General features: G+C 58.2%; 1 protein-coding gene across 6 annotated transcripts in view; it reads left to right on the top strand.

Moving 5' to 3' along the window:
- The first annotated feature begins 1,218 nt into the window (after positions 1–1,218).
- Positions 1,219–18,329, top strand: part of LOC105493442 (family with sequence similarity 222 member A) — a 55,040-nt gene continuing 37,929 nt past the window's right edge. The window contains exon 1 of one of the 6 annotated variants that reach the window (XM_071071154.1): positions 1,219–1,358. The gene's annotated coding sequence lies outside the window, so the exon portion shown is untranslated. Of the gene's footprint in view, positions 1,359–1,781; positions 5,219–18,329 lie in introns of those variants that run through there. The other 5 variants (XM_011761091.3, XM_071071156.1, XM_011761093.3 and 2 more) reach the window with 5 other exon arrangements.

The following is an 18,329-nucleotide window of genomic DNA, read 5'->3' as shown; positions in this document are numbered from 1 at the left end:
TGCCCTGCGCCCCCAGTCGGAGCCCCTCCACCCGGCGCCAGCGCGCAGCGTGCCGGGAGTTGCAGTCCTCGCGAGGCAGGTTCCGCCGCGTCCCTGCTTGGGGGAGGAGGTTGGACAGCCGCCCTACCGGTCTTTGAATTTTGCCGCGAAAAGCGCGCGTGGCGGCCCCCGGCTCCGCCCCCCGCAGGACGCGGCGCCGCGTCACCCTGGTAACCGCCTCTCAGCCGCCGCTGATTGGGCTGGGCCGCGGGGGGCGGGCGGGGGACGAGGCGCTGGGGCTGCAGCCGGCGCTCGCGCCTGTCAGTCGGGCCGGAGCGGAGCAGCGGGCCGGACTGCTGGGCCGGCGGCTCCGCGGAGAGGCTGCGAGCGCCGGCCGGGGGAGGTGGACAACCGGGCCCGCCGCCTGTGGGACGCGGCGCGCGGCACCCGGGCCTGAGACGAGGCGAGGCGCCGGCGCGCGCCAGGCGGCGCGAGGCTGCGGCCCCGGGAGCCCCCGCGCGCCGCCCGGTGCCATGGGCGCGTGAGAGCCCAGCGCGCGCGGCCCCTGCTGCGGCTCGCGAGCTCGCACACCCGGTGCACAGTCCTCCGAGCCGTCCCCGTGTCCGCCCTGCGCCACTGGGATCGGCTGTTTCTCAGCGCCGAGGCCCCCGAGGCTGCATCCGAGCTTGCGTCGCCCGCTGCCGCCGCCGCTGCTCGCCGGCTTCCCCTCCCCCAACACCCGGGGCTCAGTGCAGGAGGAGGAGGGGCCGGTGCATTCTCGCCGCTGCTCTTTGCAACCTGCGGGGGCCGGTGTATGTCCGGCGAGGAGCCGGGGCCGCTGCGGGTGCGTGCAACCCCCGGAGGAGACAGTCCCCCCACCTCGGGGCGAACAGGGGGCTGCAAGCCGCGGGCGGGCGGGCTAGCGAGAGGAAGCAACAAAGAGAGGCTGCAGCTGGGGCTGGCGAAAGGGGCCGCGGCCGCCGGGCTGCCAGCGCGGGCGGAGAGGGCGCCCTGGGAGCGGCGCGGGCCGAGCTGCAGCCTTGAGCGGGGCCCCGAGGGGAGGCGCAGCGCCGCCCGCCGGACGCGGCGATTACCGGCCCCGGCGAGGATGCGTCGCCTGAGCGCCCGCGCGGCCCCCGTCCGGGGCGGGCGTGACCCCCGCTGAGCGGAGCCCCCCCTCCCCCCACCCGACTTCGGACGGCGCGGGCCGGCGCCCGGATATCCCTCACCGACAGCGCCCCTTCCCACCCGGAGAGAGGCATCGGCCCCCAAGGGGGGCTTCCTCAGGCAGCCTCTGCCACTCCTGCATGGCTGCGACCCACCGAGCGGAGCGTCGTGGTAGCTGAGACCTGGTGCCCTTCGACGGCCTGGCTGATCCGGTGAGTTGTGCAGGGCGGGGTTCTGCGCTGGAGCTGGGGGCATCCTCTGGCGTCCGGGCAGCCGGGATTGGACAGAAGGGGTCCTAGGCTGTTGGGGGTCCTGAAGCAGCGATAACCCTTGCCTGCCCCGTTTCTCCCTCCGAACACAATTTGTTCAGACTGGCCAGCCGACGGGAGTGGAGGTTGGGGGCCTGTTCGGATTCCGCGGGGCCCTGGGCGGGTTGGTTGCCAGAGAGGAAAGGTCACCCCACCCGTAAAACTAACAAAGATAGCGGCTCTGTCATCCGAAAATTCCCCGGGAACTCCAGTGTCTTGGAAGGGCTGGGGGTGGGGGGGCACCCCGGATGGGAAAACGTTGAGGGTCTCCCGAGCAGCCTCTGAGATCTTCAAGGCAAATCACCTCAGGGGGGGGGTTTGGGGGTTCCAGAAACGCAGGTGGCTACGTTTGAGGCTTGTGCCCCATGGGGCTAGACCTTAGCAGAGCCCTCGTTCAAATCACGTTCCCACAACTCGCAAGGACGGTAGGTTCCCCAGTAGGGGCACGACATGACGTGACGTCAAGTCTCAGTTTCTGATGTCACCGGGGTTGCTGTGGCAACACCACTTGCCTTGACCCAAGGCCAGAGGGGCCAGGGTCGTGGTAACCAGGGGATGCCTTTGCGTAATGGAGGGGTGAAGGCAGACTCCCCCCACCCCCATCATTGCAGTCCTCTGACCTAAATCCTTAGCGCCCCATGAGGTGGGGGAAGGAGGCAGTGCCAGCTGTCCCTGTTGATGCTCCTCCCCCCAAGGACAGGTGTTCAGAGCTTTGCCCATGTAGCCTGGCAGTGCCTGGGGGCTCAGGCCTCCCAGACAGAGCAACTTTCTGTTTTGAAAAGAGATGTTGTAGAAGAGACCTCCCTGAACCCCACCGTGTACCCAGCCGGCAGGCTGAAGTTCCCAGGGTCCCCAGAGAGGTGTGGGTCTCCGGCCCTCCAACAGGCTACTTCTGCTCGGGAAAATGTGGGTGCCCCTCCCCGAGCCAGGGAAGGTGCAGAGGAGCTGCTGCCTGCTGCACCCTCTAGTCCAGGGGCTCCTCATGCTGTTCTATCCCAAGGTGAGGGGCCTTGGCCAACCTGGAACTCCTGACTGCACCCTGCTCCTTCTGGTATTTGAGAGGATTTCAACAAGCATATTGTGAGGCTGCTTAAGTGAATGGCGGGCAAGTGAGGCCCATCAGTACCAAGGTCTGAATAAACTGTGTCTCTGCCAGGGCACCCCCCAACCAACACACACCCTAGTACTGGCCCTGTTCCCTGCAAAGGCCCAGAGAACCCCCAGCCAGCATCCTGCTGCTGGTTCTGGGATTCGTCTAGGTCCCTTCCAGCAATTACTGCCAGTGTCGGATGCTGGTGAAACTGCTGTGATCACATTTCTAGGAAAAGGTTCGAAAACTGTGTCATTGCTTCAGCAGCGTGGGGCGGGGTAAGAGCAGAGAAAGTGTGTGTTCGGGTCATTAGGAGAAGCCAGGCCCCCGTCTCCGCAGCGAGCATTTTCCCTGCTCTTCTACCAGGCTCTCTAGCTAGATTAACAGGTCAATAAATATCGGTGGAGCTGCTTTTGGGGGCTTGGCAGGGAGATGGTATTTCCAGCTGAAATGGTGTCGTTAAACACACAAGCTTCCAAGGACAGAGGAGCAACAGCAGATTGGGGGAGAGCCGGGAGAGGTGGGCAGAAGGGCTGTTTGCGCTGCCTCTCGAAGCTTCCCAGTTTAGAAACAAACTCGGAGTGCGCGCCAGAGATTCACAAACACAGGCAGTTGGAGGCCCTCCGCCGAGTATTTACACTTCCACAGCCAAGGCAGAGGGAAAGGCTGTCAGAATTGGGCAATTCCTTCTGTTCCCTTCCCTCATCTCCCTGGGCTTGGCAATCAGCGTGCCAGACGATGAGCAGGAGGGAGTGCCAGCTTTCTCAGCATCTCCCTATATGCCAGGCATTTTACACGATCTCAGTTACTCCTTGGAGCGGCTCATATGCTGTGGCCCATTTTATAGATAAATAAACTGAGGCTTAAACAGAGGAAGTGATGGGCTACAGGTGATCAGCCAGGCAGCTGCAGAGGTTCGGCCCTGAATTGCCCTCCTGGCTCCGGAGTCTTTGGGTCTTACCACCTCCTCCCAGGGGGCTGGGGGACACCCCTACTTATTAGACAGGGGTCCCTGCAGGCATCAGAGGCTATCGGCCATGGAAGGGGAGTCTGGCCCCACCAAGATGCTTTGTCCACACTGAAAGGCAGATTTGAATCCTCTTTTCCTATGACCTACAGGTCAGCATTGAGCAGAGTAACAACTTCCGCTGGGCCTTGTGGTCTGTCTGCTTCCCTCACCCCCAGGACTCCTTTCTCCAGCACTAGGGGAAGGAAGGTGTGGCTTGAAACTCACTCCTTGTCATCTGCCCTTCTGGACTTGCTTGGAGGGAGGCGGTGAGGCTGCCCCTGGCCACCCCAGGGACCTTCTTGGGATGTAGACGGGGCAAGGGCAAACTTTAGCAGATGAGGTTCCTGACCCAGCCTGAGGGTCAGGAAGCCCTAGAGGAGAGATGCCACGTGAGTCACGAAGAGGACAAATAGGAATGTACCAGACAGGAGTGAGAAGACTTCTGGGTGGCAGGAGTGGCCCCAGAGCAGCCAGTGATGTGTGTGGGCCCTCATGCCTCATGGGGAAAGAGGCAGCCATGGGTGCTGTGTCCTGGAGCTTCAGGTGGATGGGGAAGGTTTAAGCAGGGCAGAGGATCCAGTGATCTCCCTTGACAAGGACAGTAACCCCGGACATCCCTTCCCATAAGCGTGGAAGAGGTCACCTCAGTTCTGGGAGCAGTCTCCTCTCTGAAGGTTGGCCCTACCCCCACCCCCACTAATCCTTCTCACTTGTCTAATTCCTGTAAGCCGTCCGTCCCTTGTCCCTTCTGAGCCTTAGGGCTGCTCTGGACTAAACCAGAACTGGGCTGGGCTTCTGAACCCCCTTGATGAGAAACTTGAGGCGCACTGGTGATGGGCAGTGGCTCCTGATTAGGTGCCAGGCTCTGGCGTGGGTTGGGCCTGGATCGTACTCTCAGCCCACCGCTTGCAGGCTGTGTGACCTCGGGTGAGTACCTTTGCCTCTCTGAGCCTCAGTTTACTCATCTGTGAGAAGGAGCGACCATAGCACTCACTGCGCAGGGTCTGGTGAGGATTCAGGGAGGGCCTAGCACAGCACTCAGTATACAGTAAGCACTCAATAAACACAAGTTGTCATGGCTACTGTTAACCTCCTCCTCAGAAGGGAGCCTTGAATGACTCAGTCCCTTGGAGCCAAGGGTTGAAGACCCCATTTGCAGGGAGAGGCCGGAACCCTACCAGCTGCCTCTGCCAGGGGCTTCTCTGTCCACTGAAGCCCCCACCCATCCACCCGGTGAGCACTCGTGGCTCCTTTCTGAGCTTCTGCGGGGGCTGGGACTTGGCCGGGGGTCCCTCCCCAACCTCCCTCCGGCCCCCTCTGCCTTTCCATCCCTCACAAACCGGAGGAAGCCAGCGAAGCAGCTCATATTCATGAACCGTAATTCAATCAGGCGGCGATTCCTCTGGGCTCGGGGCGGGGGTGAGAACGAGGAGGCGCTCACAAAAGGGCCGCTTTATTACCTCCCGCGGGCCGGGAATTGCTGCTCTCCCCCAGCAGCGGCCGGAGCCGCCTTTATTGTGTTAACCCATTTGCGTGTCAAGAGCTATTGTGCGCTTTCTCTGCCTGTGCGTTGCGGGCCGCGGGAGGAGGGCTGCGGTGCCGGCCGGTCACCTCCGCGGGCGCCGCCCGCCGCCCTGATTGGTTGCTAAGTGATTTGCATCCAAGGTAATCACTTTTATCTCAGAAGGATGTCGACTATAATTATAAGCTACTGACATCTTTTGAAATCTGCCTAATGACTATTTTAGTCTGCACGGGCTGGGTGTGGGGAGGGGGATTCTGGAGAGGGTGGAGGCTGGGAAGAGGGATGGATTCCTTCCACCTGGACCCCTGATTGCTTAGTTGAGAAATATCTGAGTACCTACTGCATGCGTCAAACAAAAGATGGGGTCTCTGTGATGGGGGGCTTGCATTCCTGTGGGCAGAGTTAGTGCCACTTCAGAGTTAGGGAAATGGAGGCCCTGGGGAAGGGGCGACCTGCCCAGACCACACAGCCAATATGCAACCACCATCTGGGTCTCTCTGACCCCAAACTCATGCCCTGGCCACTCCAGTGGCCACAGTCAGGAATCTTGTAATCATGCCTGGATACGGGTCACCAGTCTAGTACCTTCTAGAGTCTACATCCTGACCCTAAGAAATGCACGTGCTGGTACCATCCCCATTTTGCAGAGAAGTAGGGGCCCAGAGAAGGTATTATACTTTGCTGCCCTAGGTCACATAGCCAGGGAGTGGCAGAAGTATGAGGTTCCGTGGCAGCCAGAGATGGGAAGGCAGAGGCAGGGTTCCAGCTTCCCTCCTCTTCCCACCCCCTCGTGGTTCCATTCGGTAAAGCCAGGCATTAGGTAAAGACTGAGCGAGGACACTCTCTCGCCCCCGTCCCAGTGGCTAAGTGATAAGGAATCAGACGGCCCACAGCCTCTAGAGGGAGTAAGATGAGTTTGCAGTTAACTTGAATTCTAGACAGGGCCACAGCAGGGCTGGAGGAAGGAAAAACCTGCAGCTGGTCCTGAAGGGCTTCCTGACAAAGGGGGCTGTGCTGTGTGCCTTGAGGACTGAGTGGCTCTGCCTAGCATTCAGTAAATGGGGGTGTCTCCGGCAGATGGAGTTTGGAGACCCAGGAGCATGAGCAGGAATGGCAGGGGGAGCTTATGAGATGGTGGAGGTGAAAGGGAGATAAACTAGGAGGCTGTGCAGGGGCATTGGGTGCTGAGCTAAGGGTGCCGTGAGGCCCAGAGGAAGAGGGAGGCCAGTGAAGGCATCTGAGAGGCAGGGGCCAGTTAAGATCCCGGTGCCTTAGAGGCCAGCAGAGAGCTTGGGAGTTGCAGACGTGGGCTGAAACCCGGTGAGAGAGAGCTCCTGCACTCCCACTGGCTGTGTCCTCAGAGAAATCATTTTACCCCACTGGGCCTCAGTTTCCTCTTTTGTTCAGGAGAGTCACAACAGCTTTCTCATGGGCTTGTGGGTGGGGTGAGCTTGCATGTGCAGAGTGCTTGCCGGGGTTTAGCTGAGCCCCTCAGAGCTGGGTGGGCTGGGCTTGAGTACAGGCCGGGGCCAGTCCTGGCCCCACAGCAAGCCAGCGTCCCAGCCACAGCAGCTGTTTGGGGCCCTGGGAGCCCCTGCTATTGTGCACAGGGCACAGGGGACAAAGGCCTGGGAGGTCAGGGGGTGAGGCTGAGACTGGCTGTGAACAGGCTCCCGGGGACGGGGACTTAATGACGCAGAACTTAATGACCCAGAGTCTGTGGGGAGGGCGGCCTCCCTTGGAGGAGGAGGGAGGTCCAGCCACCAGCTGTCTCCTCCAGGATTCGCTGCCAGGGCACGGGCAGCTGCCTCACAGAGTCGAGGCCTGAGCTTGGCACTGGGGGAGGCAGAGGTGGCAGGGCCTCCCGGCATGAAGTCCCCAGGCCTGAATGCAGGGCTTGGCCCTGCCCCTCGACATCTGTAGATCTCCGTCTCTTCATCTGTGATGGGCCAAGGGACCACCTTAGAGGGCAGCTGTGAGAGTTGGCAGTAACTGATAGCCAATGGGCAGTAAACAGGAACTGCTATTTTTGCTCTTTATCCATCCGTTCATTCAGAGAGCTTCACTGCTCCGGGCCAGGCTCCCTGCCAGGTGCTGGGGACATGAAGATGAACAAGCCCCAGTTGCCCTGAAAGGTGGCGTGTACCGAGGGAGAGGCCTCAAGCACACTAGCTCAGCCACCCAACAAGTGCATGCGGGTTAATCGCCACAATGGAGGAATTCACAGTGTGTGGGCACTGTGCCAGGGGCAGGGGGGCACAGCAGTGAACAAGCCAGACGTGGGCCCTGCCCCGGGCCACCTCCAGTCTCTTAAAGGAAATCAGAGGTGGAAACAATTACTTCTGGCTGGAGTAGCCAGGGAGGGCTCCCTGGAGGAGGTGGCACTTGTAATTGAACACTTTCGCCTATTATGAGATTCACAGGACACTGGTATCTGCTGCGTGCCAGACTGAGCTTCCTGCTTTGGCATTTTGTTCTCTCATTTAATCCTCATATCCCTCTCTGAAAGGTGTTTTTATCCCTGTCATGTGAATGAAGAAACTTAGCCTTGACGATGTAAAGCAGCAGCCCTGGGCCACACGGCAGGCCCACAGAACCCCCTTCATTATCCACACAAGCTTTTGCCTCTTCACTGCCTGTAAGGGTACTGGGCATGGTAGGATCCTTGAGCAGGGGCTGAGGGGACCCTGTTCTGGGCCAGCTGTCTCCTTTATGAGCTTCATAACCTTCAGCAGGTCACCTTCCCCCACCCCTCCCAACCCAGACTCAGCCGCGTCCTTCATAAATGTCAAGGATGGCAAATCTGTGGCAGGCCTGGCTTGCCTTACACCGCTGTGCCCTTGGCAGACATTGCCAATCAATTGCTGCCCTCTTCCCCTGCTGAGTTCTTCCCCTGACCTTGGGTTCCTTCCAGGGCTCTGGGCACGCAGCGCCAATCAATCAGCAGGGCCTGTGAGCTGAAACCAGTTGCCTGCCTGGCCTCAATGAGCTCAGGGTGCCTCTGGTCCATCTCCATGTGGCTCAGAGGACCAGGGGGACAGCGAGGGATTCTGGGGGATCTCTGTGTATTCAGGTTGTTCTTAAGCCACAAGAGCCTTTTAGGTGGGAGGGTCTGTTACCCTCTTCTAACTCCCACTTGTGTTCATCCGTGCAGATTCTGAGCGCTGACAGTCTGGATGATGATAACAGCATGTATTGAGTTCCTCCTGAGAGCTAGGTCCTTCCTGGGTGCTCTCGCATTCATCATTCTGCAGAACACCTGCAGCAAGCCTCCCTGCATCTCCAGGGAAAATTCTTAACCCATTTTAGAGATGAGGGAACTGAGGCTTGGCTCAGCTAAGCAGAGTAGGGTCATATACTTGTTGGGTGGTCGAGCTGACATTCAGACACAGGTGTCAAAGTTCACAGCCTGGGACAGGACTGTGGGTGGCAGGCAGACAGGGAAGCCCTCCCAGAAAAGATGTCATTTATTTGCAGGCTTTAAAGGCTGGTGGGCTTCTGATAGGCAGAGCCAGAAAGGGTGAACTTCAGGGCGGAGGGAACAGCGTGAGAGGCAGCTCAGAGGCAGACAGGAGAGTGTTTACTAAGCGAGCAGTGTGTAGCCAGATGTGGCCACAATGTGGAGAGAGAGGACTGTGGAAGGAGCCAGGGCTGGCCTTGATGTCTGGACTTTGCCTTCCCATAATAGGGAGCTCTGGCAGCTCTTTGAGCAGAGTAACAGTGAGGTCCCATGTAAGAGTACTTATTCAACAGCTCTGTGAACCCCGGGTGAGGTTGCTTGGGGGGGCTACCTTCAGTCTACTAGAAGTGTTGGCCTAGAACAGTGCCTGGTGCACAGTAGGTAGGCATCCAAGAAGTATTGATTGAATGAATGAATGAATTAATGAATACTCCACGGACTGAAATGCTCCTGACCTCTCCAGGGACCCAGCTGCAAGGTGGGGAGAGACCAGAGTCCCCCTCTCCAGGCAGAGTTGAACACCAGGCCTGGCAGTGAGGGGCAGTAGAGGGGGCCAGGCAGGTACCTGGGACAGGGCTTCCCTTTCACCACTCCCCTACCCTGCTGCCTGTCCCCAGGACCCCTCCTAGACCTTCCTGCTGGGCTGTCTGCACCTTTCGAGCCATGCCTGGCGGGCAGTGTGGGCCCAGCGCTTGGGGGGATGAAAGATGAAGGTTCGTGACCATTTTTTAACTCAATAAAGGGAAAGACAAGCTGCAGGCTGCAGGCCGGAGATATAATTAGTTCACAGCAGTGGCGCTTTCTTGATTTAGCTTCTGAGAGAACAAGACAAGGATGTTATACCCAATTAGCAGTAACATCCAGTCGGAGCCTCAATAGGTGAGATAACAAGCTATTTTTATGACTTTTCTTTCCCAGCTTGGAGGGAGCGGGGGAAGGGGGTATCAGGGCCTTATTTCTTTTCATCAGGGAACAATTATTAGCAATCTCAGGATTTCCCAAAGCCAAATGATGCATTTGTTAAGCCAAACATGCAAGCGTCCCAGGGTAGCAGCAGGGGTGGCAAGCTGGCATTTTGAGCCCAGGGTGGGTGAGTGGGAGGAGTGCAGTCCCCTAGCCTCCATTCTGGAAGCCCTCTGAAAAGGTTCCTAAATGCAGACAGCCCATTGGTTGGGCAGGAGAAGCGCAGGCCCTTGAGATATTCTCAGTACCTGCCTTGATTTCCCTACCTGCTTTCAAAGGGACATAAGGAGGCCCGGTCAGTTTCCCTGGGGATGAGGAAGGAGCCAGTTTTGGCCCTTGGCAGCCCTTCTTGGCACCACTGTAGATTCTTTCTGCCAACTAGGCCAGAGGTTCTGGCACCTCAGTCTTGAACCTGCCATTGCACTTTGCCCACCAAACCCCCATTATGGCTTGCCCCACCCAGCCACCCTCCTTATGTCCTGGGTCCCAGGCCCAGTCCCTGGTGGGGGCATACTGGTGATTAGCTCCTTTCTCTCCACCATCATTACCCCTGCCAGTCAGGGCACCCAGCACTGGCCAAGTCCCTACTGGGCAGGGAAGCCCTGCCAAGCCCCACCCCAGCTGCCTGGCTGTGCTCCCACTCCTGGCGAAGGCTGGGGGATGCCCGGAGAGGGAGCTGGCAGGGCTGCTGTGACGCCCCATCGGCCCGGGCCCCAAGCCCAGAGCAGGGTCCTGGGCCTCTGCCCCTCCTGCTGAATTCTTGCCCCGCCCTATCCCGCGTCCTGTCTTCCTGTCAGCGTGGAACTCCCCACTCCCGGTTCAGACAACTGACAAATCCAGCCATGCAAAGTGGGAGTTTAATTGCAAACAGTTTTTATGGATCATGGGCCCATCTGTGCCACCATATGCAAAAGAGAAAAAAAAATCCCCCTTTTTTTTCTCCCCACCCCACAAACTAACTCCAAAAGAAACAATTGCCAAGGTTTTTCTGGCTGGAACCAAGCACAGAGCTGTGACCCATCCCCAGGGGCTTCCTGCAGGGTGGTCCTGGCAAGGCCAGATAGGGCAGAGATGAGAGGATCCCAGGGGACCCACCCAGAAGTTGAGATCTGACTGCAGAGAGGCTGGGACAGCCTCAGCAAACTGCTGGCAGCTCCTGAACCCACTGAGATCTCTCGCAGCTCTGGGCCTTGGCACGTGCCGTGCCACGGTTCAAGTACCAGGTCCTGGCCTTTTCCAGCTACCTGGCTGACGCTGTATGCATGGCCTGTGAGACAGGGCTTGGTGTGCAATGGGCACTGCACAATGTTCATGGAAACGTGTGAAAGAACCATGTCACGGGACCCCAAGGACGAGGCGCCTCCTGTCCCCTTTCTACCCAAGAAACGCAACTCCAGGAGGATGGGGCTGACCAGGCCTCACAGACTCCCTTCTTCCCAGAGGTGCCTCTTGCCCTGGTGCCCAGCCTGGCTCTGCAGATGAATGCCACTCAAAATGGAAAGGACACTGGGCGCCAGCAGCCCGCCTCCTGAGGCCCTCAGATGAGGCCTCCCCCAGGGCCTGTGTGAGCTTCTGAGAGGACTCACCTGAAGCAACCTGCCAGGGTTCGATTCCTATGCCACCCCATCCCAGCTGGGTCACTTCAGACTGTTGGTCCTCCTTCTCTGTGCCTCAGTTTCTCCCTCTGTAAAATGGGGGTGCTGGATGTAAAGTGCTTCTCTGCTTGTCATCTCTCTTCCCTTATGAGGTGGGGGTAGGGATCCTTTGCTTTGCACACTAATGTCTTCCCAAGTTTCTAATCGGGACACCCAATGTTGAATGAATGAATGAACGAGTGAGTGAAGGAATGCATGAGGGAGGTATTTGGAGGACTTTCCAGAGAGAAAACGAGACACAGACACTTGGCTTGCCAGGAATTCAGGAGTTGTATTCCCTTTCTCGTTGGCATCCGGAAACCACCCTGCGATCTGTGGGAATGATGAACTCCATTCTACAGGTGAGGGAAACTGAGGCTCGGAGAGATTGAGGGACTCTCCCAAGGCAGCTGAAAAGAGGCCAGAGCTGGGACTGGAACCCTGGGCTGAGCAACTCCAGCTGGCCAAGTCCCTGCCCCTCAGGTGAGGAGAGTCTGGCCCAGAGCTGGGAAGGAGCTTAGCCGAGGTTACACAGCAAGAAAATAGCAGCCAGCATTTGTGGGGCACTTCCTACCCCCATTTTACAGATGAGGAAACCGAGGTACTCCAGCCTTAGAGCCAGGCCAGCCAAGTCCTGCTTGCTCTTTCCTCCTCTCCCTCCCCTGGGTCTGCACCCTGTGGGTTCCCCATGTGCCTTACCAACTGTGTGTGCCGGCAGCCAGGCCCGGAGCGGGGGTTCCAGTGCCCAAGGCTGGGCACCTTGCACAGCCCTCTTGCAGCAGGTAGCAGGGGAAAGTGGGACCCAGGAAACATCCCCCTTTCCTGGGACCTAGGTGAGACCAGGCCAGGCACCAGGCAGCCCATTCCCCGCCTGTAGTGATCACCAGCTCCCATTGTAATCATTAAAACTATTAGAAGGAAACGTTCGCTTGAAGCAAATGTCAGGCGCCGAGTTGTGCTTTGTAAACGCTCACAATTAATGCCAGTCAGGCCCGGAAAAAAGCCGGCCCGGAATCCTGTCTGTTTCGTCTCATTTGTCAGCTGGTGCTGCTCCATGTTGCACATTTTCATACAATTGCTATAAACATAAAAGGGAAACTCCACAGTGTTCCCAGGCGCCCGGATGGTGCGCGCCGGCTTAATTACTTGGTATTCTGCTGTTCACTTGGCCGCCCTGAGCTGGTGGGAGGGAGAAAGGGGGACTTTGTATGGCAGGGCGAGGGTTCCTGGGGGTCAGCCAGGGAGATGGGTCAGGCTGCTGGCCTGGGCCTCCTGCCTCGTCCTCTGCAGGCCGCGTGACCCACAAGCTGAGCTGGGAAACAAGAAAAAATTGCTTAAAAAAAAAAAAAAAGTTGGCAAAACCTTCAAGCAGAAAAGGGGTTCAGAGTCCACCAGACTTGGTTTCAAATCCCTATTCCTTCTCCTAGAATGATTCATCAGGTTTATGGTCCACCTCCTGCTTGCCAAGCACGGGGCCTCAGTTTTTCTCATCTGTGAGTTGAGGGTGACAGCCCAGCGGTCAGGATTTCAAGACTGCTGGGGCCTGGGGGCATCATGGTTTGGTTTTGTTTTCCCATTTGGTTGCTGCGCAGACCCTGTGAGGTTGAGCTGCTTAGCAGAGGGTGAGGCCAGAGTCCTACAGCAGGAAGTGGTGGAACCAGGATTTGGCCCCGAATCACTGACTATGGAGCCTGTAACTGTTGTACCATCCTCCCGCACCCACCCCGGGCAGCCACGGGGCTGAGAAAAGATGTAATGTCTACAGGTCCCAGCACACAGTAGGTGTTTGGTAAACAGTGGCTGATGTCTACCCACTGCCTGGAAATGGGTCAGGAGCAGCGGGGGGCTCAGGCCTGGCCTGATGGTCAGAATCAACAGATGTAGACCTTGCTGGGTGGAGGGTGAGAATGGAGTGGTCTAGAAGCAGGTGCCGTTCCCCCTTCCCTCAGGACCTGGGTCCTCTTGGCTTCCAGGGCAGGACTGAGGAGGGAGATGCTGAGAACATGCCTGGCCAGGCCCCAGGGGACTCCCGCCCACCCCCATCTACTCTTGCCTTGCACCTGGCTCTGAGGTGCTGGGTGTGGTTGCGCACCAGGCCCCATGTTGTCTCACGAGACCTCTGACAGACCAGAAAGTTGGGTGTGCAATCATGATGGTCTCCATTGTACAGATGAGGAAGCAGAGGTCCAGGCTAACCCAAGGTGACTGGGCTGGGAGGTGGGGATGCTGGAGACAGCTCCTGCCCAGTTTCCTCGATCCCAAGTCTCTTGTGCCTCCTTAGCCCCCTCCCTGTACAGACTGTATGCGGCCCTGCCACACCTTCCATGCCCTCCTCAGGGCCCTTTTGAACTCTCCAACTCTGTGGTCAGGGTCTTCTGAGGCCAGGCTGGGACACACCGGCCTTTGTGTGAGCTTGAGCCGGGCCGGGCGGCCAGCAGAGTGGGGAGAGGGCAGTGCAGCCTGGCCGGCCAGGGACAAATGCTCAGAGTGGGAATAGAGGCCCCTTTGTATGCCTCTCGGAGGGGGAGGGGGTGCTGCCAGCTGCCACCCCGTGTGACTGTGGAGGCCTGAGCCCTCCACAGAGGTTTGGCCGACACCTCCAGGGGACCGGCCAGGGAGCCTGTCATCATCAGCTCTGCCTCCTCCTCTCACTATTTTGTGTCTTCCTCTTGTTTCCTGGGGGTCCTTGGCTGCTAGAGGAGCCACAGGCAGCCATTAACATGGATTGCTGTGGGCCTGCTGTGTGCCAGCCCTGAACCTGGTGCTCCACCCACCCTTCACACAAGGGGCAGTAGTCTCATGTTTTAGAGGAAGACACTGAGGTTCAGGGAGGACAGGTGACTGGCCATGCTGGCACGTGGTCATGGGGTGGGGATGTGGCCGACTCCAAAGCTTTCTCTGTCTGTGGAGTTGCCCTTTGTGTCATGCCCCGGGGGTCCAGGTTTGCAACTCAGGGTGCTCATTCCCCAGGGTGGGCTGGGGGAAGAGCAGAGATAGGTGCTGGGGACAGGGCCTCCAGGTTACCCCACCACCAAAGTCCTGGGCAGAAGCCAGCAGGAAGTCTTCAGGTGTCTCTGTCCCCTGGGTGGACACTGAGTGTCCGTCCCGTCCCTCAATCGTCACCGGACTCTGGGCTGGTGGCTGCAGGGCGTTCGTGAACAAGCCCAGGGCCCTGTTGAGGGCTACCATCCTGTTCAACCTGCTCCAAGCCTCGATCTCCTTAACTGGGAAATGGAAATGAAAGAGAACCCACGCGAGGGGCACTGGGGGATGTAGTGCCAGGACCTGGGTAAAGTGCCAAGCTTGGTACCTGAGCACACTCGGCCTGCACACGCGTAGGCTGGGGTTTCCCAGCATTCCTGCTGCCTCCTGGGATGGGGAGAATATGAGCTACAGCAGTGGGTGGGTGGTGGGTGTTGAAGTCCCTCTCAGGAGCATAAGCATGCACCAGGGACTGTCCCACTGGGTCCCTGCCACAGCCCAGTTTACATGTAAACAATGTGAGGATCAGAGCTAAGGTGACTCATCAGGGATCCCAGGGTCCCAAAGAGACAACACGGGGATTGTGGCTTCTGGTGAGGCCCAGCCCTTAGTCTCTTCCTAATCCCCACTTAGCCTAGTCGGTAGCAGTCCACTGTAGACACGGAGTCCCTTTTGTATGAACCCAGCCCTGTGGGAGAGCAGAGCCACACAGGATGAAGGCCACTTGGCCTCCTGCAGCATATTCCAGCCACCTGGGATGAGCTTGCACCTGCCAGGCGGTGCCTTCCTCTGTGCCTTTGCTCAGGCTGGGGCATCTGCCAGGTGTACCCTCACCGTCCCTTGCCCCAGCACACACACGTTCATGTACCCACATGTGTGCCTTCTCTGCAGGGCTAAGGGTCTGGTACCCGCTCACCTCCAGAGCCCCACCCAAGCCTTTTTCACCTCTCTCCCACCTCTTCGTGCACAGTGTGGCACATGGTAGGCGTTCAGTGAAGTCGGAACCAAAGATCCAGTCCAGCCCTCAGAGATCTGGTTCCCACCTAGCAGGAGAGACAGATACAAACAGGTCAGTGACAGGGCTACACGTCCAAGGATGGAGTCAAGTGTGGGATGCCCACAGAGCAGGGAGCTCCCGTCCCGTCTCTAAGACTAACCGAACCCCTACTACGCTCCTGAAAACTCTGCCATCTCCTTTCAGTCCTCCCAGGACGAGGCAGTGGGGTTACAGGTGAAAAAAGAGGCTCAGACAGCCAGATATTGACAGGTCACGTGGCTGCCCAGGGCACCTTGGCCATTCCAACTCCAAAGCCCCACGCCTTCTCCAGAGCGGAAAACTCAGGTACCCGGGGACCACGCAGGTAACATGAGGAGCAAAGCCACTGCAGCCACCCTCAGGACACATCAGCCCAGGGGTTCCAGCACTGCCAGGTTTGGGTTTTTCCTCCAAGAGAACACAGACAGTAAGAATTTTAGGTAGAATTCTAGTTTTTATTTTTCTTTTGGACATTGGCAAACACATCACAAGTGTTTTAATGCAGCGAACAGGGCAAAGAAAAAAGGTGTGGGCAGATTTGCGCCCTTTAATGACCCTGTATTGTCTGGGTGAGGAGCATGCTGGGGGTGGGTCTCAGGATGGCTTGCCTTCCCCATCCCCGGCCAGCAAGAGCCCCTGGAACCCAGTGGCATCTCCCCGAGCCCCTCAAGACACCCCCAGCCACCGCCTTCGCTCCCAGAGGCAGGAGGCAGGGCCCGAGCCCCACGAGGGCACCACCCAAATAGCTATAATCAGCAGCCTCGCCAAGACTTCAAACTCACCCAATTATCCTGCGAGGGAAAAAAACCACAAAATGAAAACAAATTAACATGTTTGCATAGAAGCCGCTGCAGCAACACACACAGACGCGCGCACGCATGCACATGCTGGCGCATGCCCCAGCAAGGCTGGGAGACGCCGCCGCCACCTCCGCTCTCCGGGCCTGGCACCCACCTGGACCAAAATACGGGAGCAGGTCTAGCGGCCAGCTTGTCCCCAAACCTGACTGGGCACTGACTCCCTCTACCAGCTTTCAGTTTTTCATCTTTTCAATTTAATAAACACATTCAATTCATTGTGTGCCAAAAATTCCACTGCACCAATCTGTGAGGTAGGTATATTATGAGCCTCTTTCTACAGATGGGACAGCTGAAGCACAGAGAGGTTAGTTGCCCTGCCTGAGGCTGCACAGCTAGCACGTAGGGGAGCCAGCTGGGGATTGAACCCAGACAGGCCACTTCCAAAGTCCCTGCCATGACCACTGCGCCTTCTCTGTGGCTCCATCTTGCCTGTGGGTGGTGTGCCAAGGCCTCAGTCTGCCTTCGAGGCCCCTCCTAACCCCTCCAGCCTGCGTCCACTCTTCCCTTGCCCACGCCACCCAAACAGCCCACTCTTACCCTACAGGCTGGCTCTCCTCAGGCTGAGGGGCTGTTGGTGTGATGATGATTACTGTGGAGCCAGGTGAATGTGGATTCAAATCCCTGCTCCACCAGTTTCTCACCAGATGGCTTTGGGCATGTAGCTTTGCTTCTCTGTGCCTCAGGTCCCCCCCCCTACTAAAATGGGATAACCAAGGAGGTGAGGAAGATTCTGCAGGCGAGTGGCTACCTGCAAGGTACTACCTCTGGCGCCTGCCCAGGGGTGAGAGGGTTCCTCCAGCTCACACCGTTCATTTAGTGCCACAAGGCCCACCTCATCAGACTCACCGAACCCCTGTTGGTGCCTTTGGGCTCCATGCCAGGCGCCGCACTTGCCCTCAGGACACACAGACAAGGAGCTCAGATACTCCTTTTTCTGGGAAACAGCCTGTCCTTGGAAGGACCCCTCTTCTGTGGGCCCCCTGAAGCTCTGTCTGACCCGGGATTGGGGTTGCGTGGGCGTGTGTCTGATCATCTTGGCCGTGTTTGATTTTTCTCTGGCCTCCTGCAGCTTGGCACACCACAGGTGCTCAGGCAGGGTTTGGTGACTGCACTCGTTGGAGCATCTCCTCTCACTCTCAAGGCACATTTGGGGCCTTGTGCCTGGTATTAAAGGATAAACTGCTGGAAGGAATTGGGGTTTAAGTCCTGGGGTTCAAGGATCCCCGGCCGCCTCCCCTGCTGCTTTGTGACCGCGGGCAAATCGCTTCACCCCTCTGAGCCCGTCACTGTCATCTCCTGGGGTGAGAGCTGGGCGGGCAGTTCACGAGTGCTACACTGCACGTGTTCATCACCACTTCATCCTCACGACGGCTGGTGAGGAAAGTGTGGTTTCTACTTCCATGATTCATATGGAGAAACTGAGTCCCCAAGGGACTTGGTGGCTTAATCAAGACCGCCCTGCTAGTGAATAGCAGAGCCAGGGTTCAAACTGAGTTCTGGGTTTTTGCCTTAGCTGAGGTGCTGTTTCGCCCTTCCTAGACACTGTCTGTCAGGAGCCAGACGGGCAGTGCCTTGTGGGTCTGGAGAATGAGGGCTACTAGGATGCTGTGGTGGTGGCGGGAGGGGTAGCTTAACTGGCTGCAGGATCACCCCTTTGGCATGCTGGGGAGGTGACCCAGCACCTATCCCAGGAGCAGCTGGTCCTGTGGGACATTGGGTGCCCACTCAGAATCCAGCCCTCCCACAGCACAGCCATGCCCTGGGCTTTAGAGTCCAGCAGACCTAGTTCGCATCCTGACCCCACTAGGTGCAAATCCTGTTCCTCTCGGAGCCTCTGCCCCTGCTGGAGAATGGGAGGCATGGATGTATTCACACTCAAGAGAAGGGCTTCAGCTCCATGTGAGCTGAGGCGTGGCACCTGGCACACAGTTGCTGCTCAGTGGAGCCACCCCCTGCCCAGACCTTCTGCAGGAGCGGCCTCTCCCTTATCCATGGAGCCCTGGAGCCTCCATGACACAGGCTGGGGGTGGGGCTTGTGTTGCCTGGTGGGTGACGCTGGGCCCAGAGGAGGCTCTTGCCCCTTCGCTGCTAGCCCTGCCCCTCTGCTCTCTGAGGCCTGGGTGTTCTGGGTGTGTGGAGGGGTTTGTTGGGTTGAGGCGGCAAACTGCAGGGAAAAGAGCGGGGAGAGACCCTGGAATGTGAACCTGGACCCTGCAGGGAGTGTGGGAAATAAAGGTCCCAGCCCAGCTCTCTGTCTGTTCAGGTGGGATTTATTGAGCATCTACTGGCCTTGGAGCAGAAAGAGACCAGAGAGAC

The sequence above is a fragment of the Macaca nemestrina genome, chromosome 10 (assembly GCF_043159975.1).
Source record: "Macaca nemestrina isolate mMacNem1 chromosome 10, mMacNem.hap1, whole genome shotgun sequence".
Taxonomy (NCBI): Eukaryota; Metazoa; Chordata; class Mammalia; order Primates; family Cercopithecidae; genus Macaca; species Macaca nemestrina.
Note: the sequence above shows the minus strand (reverse complement) of the source record. Positions and strands in the feature narration are given on the sequence as shown.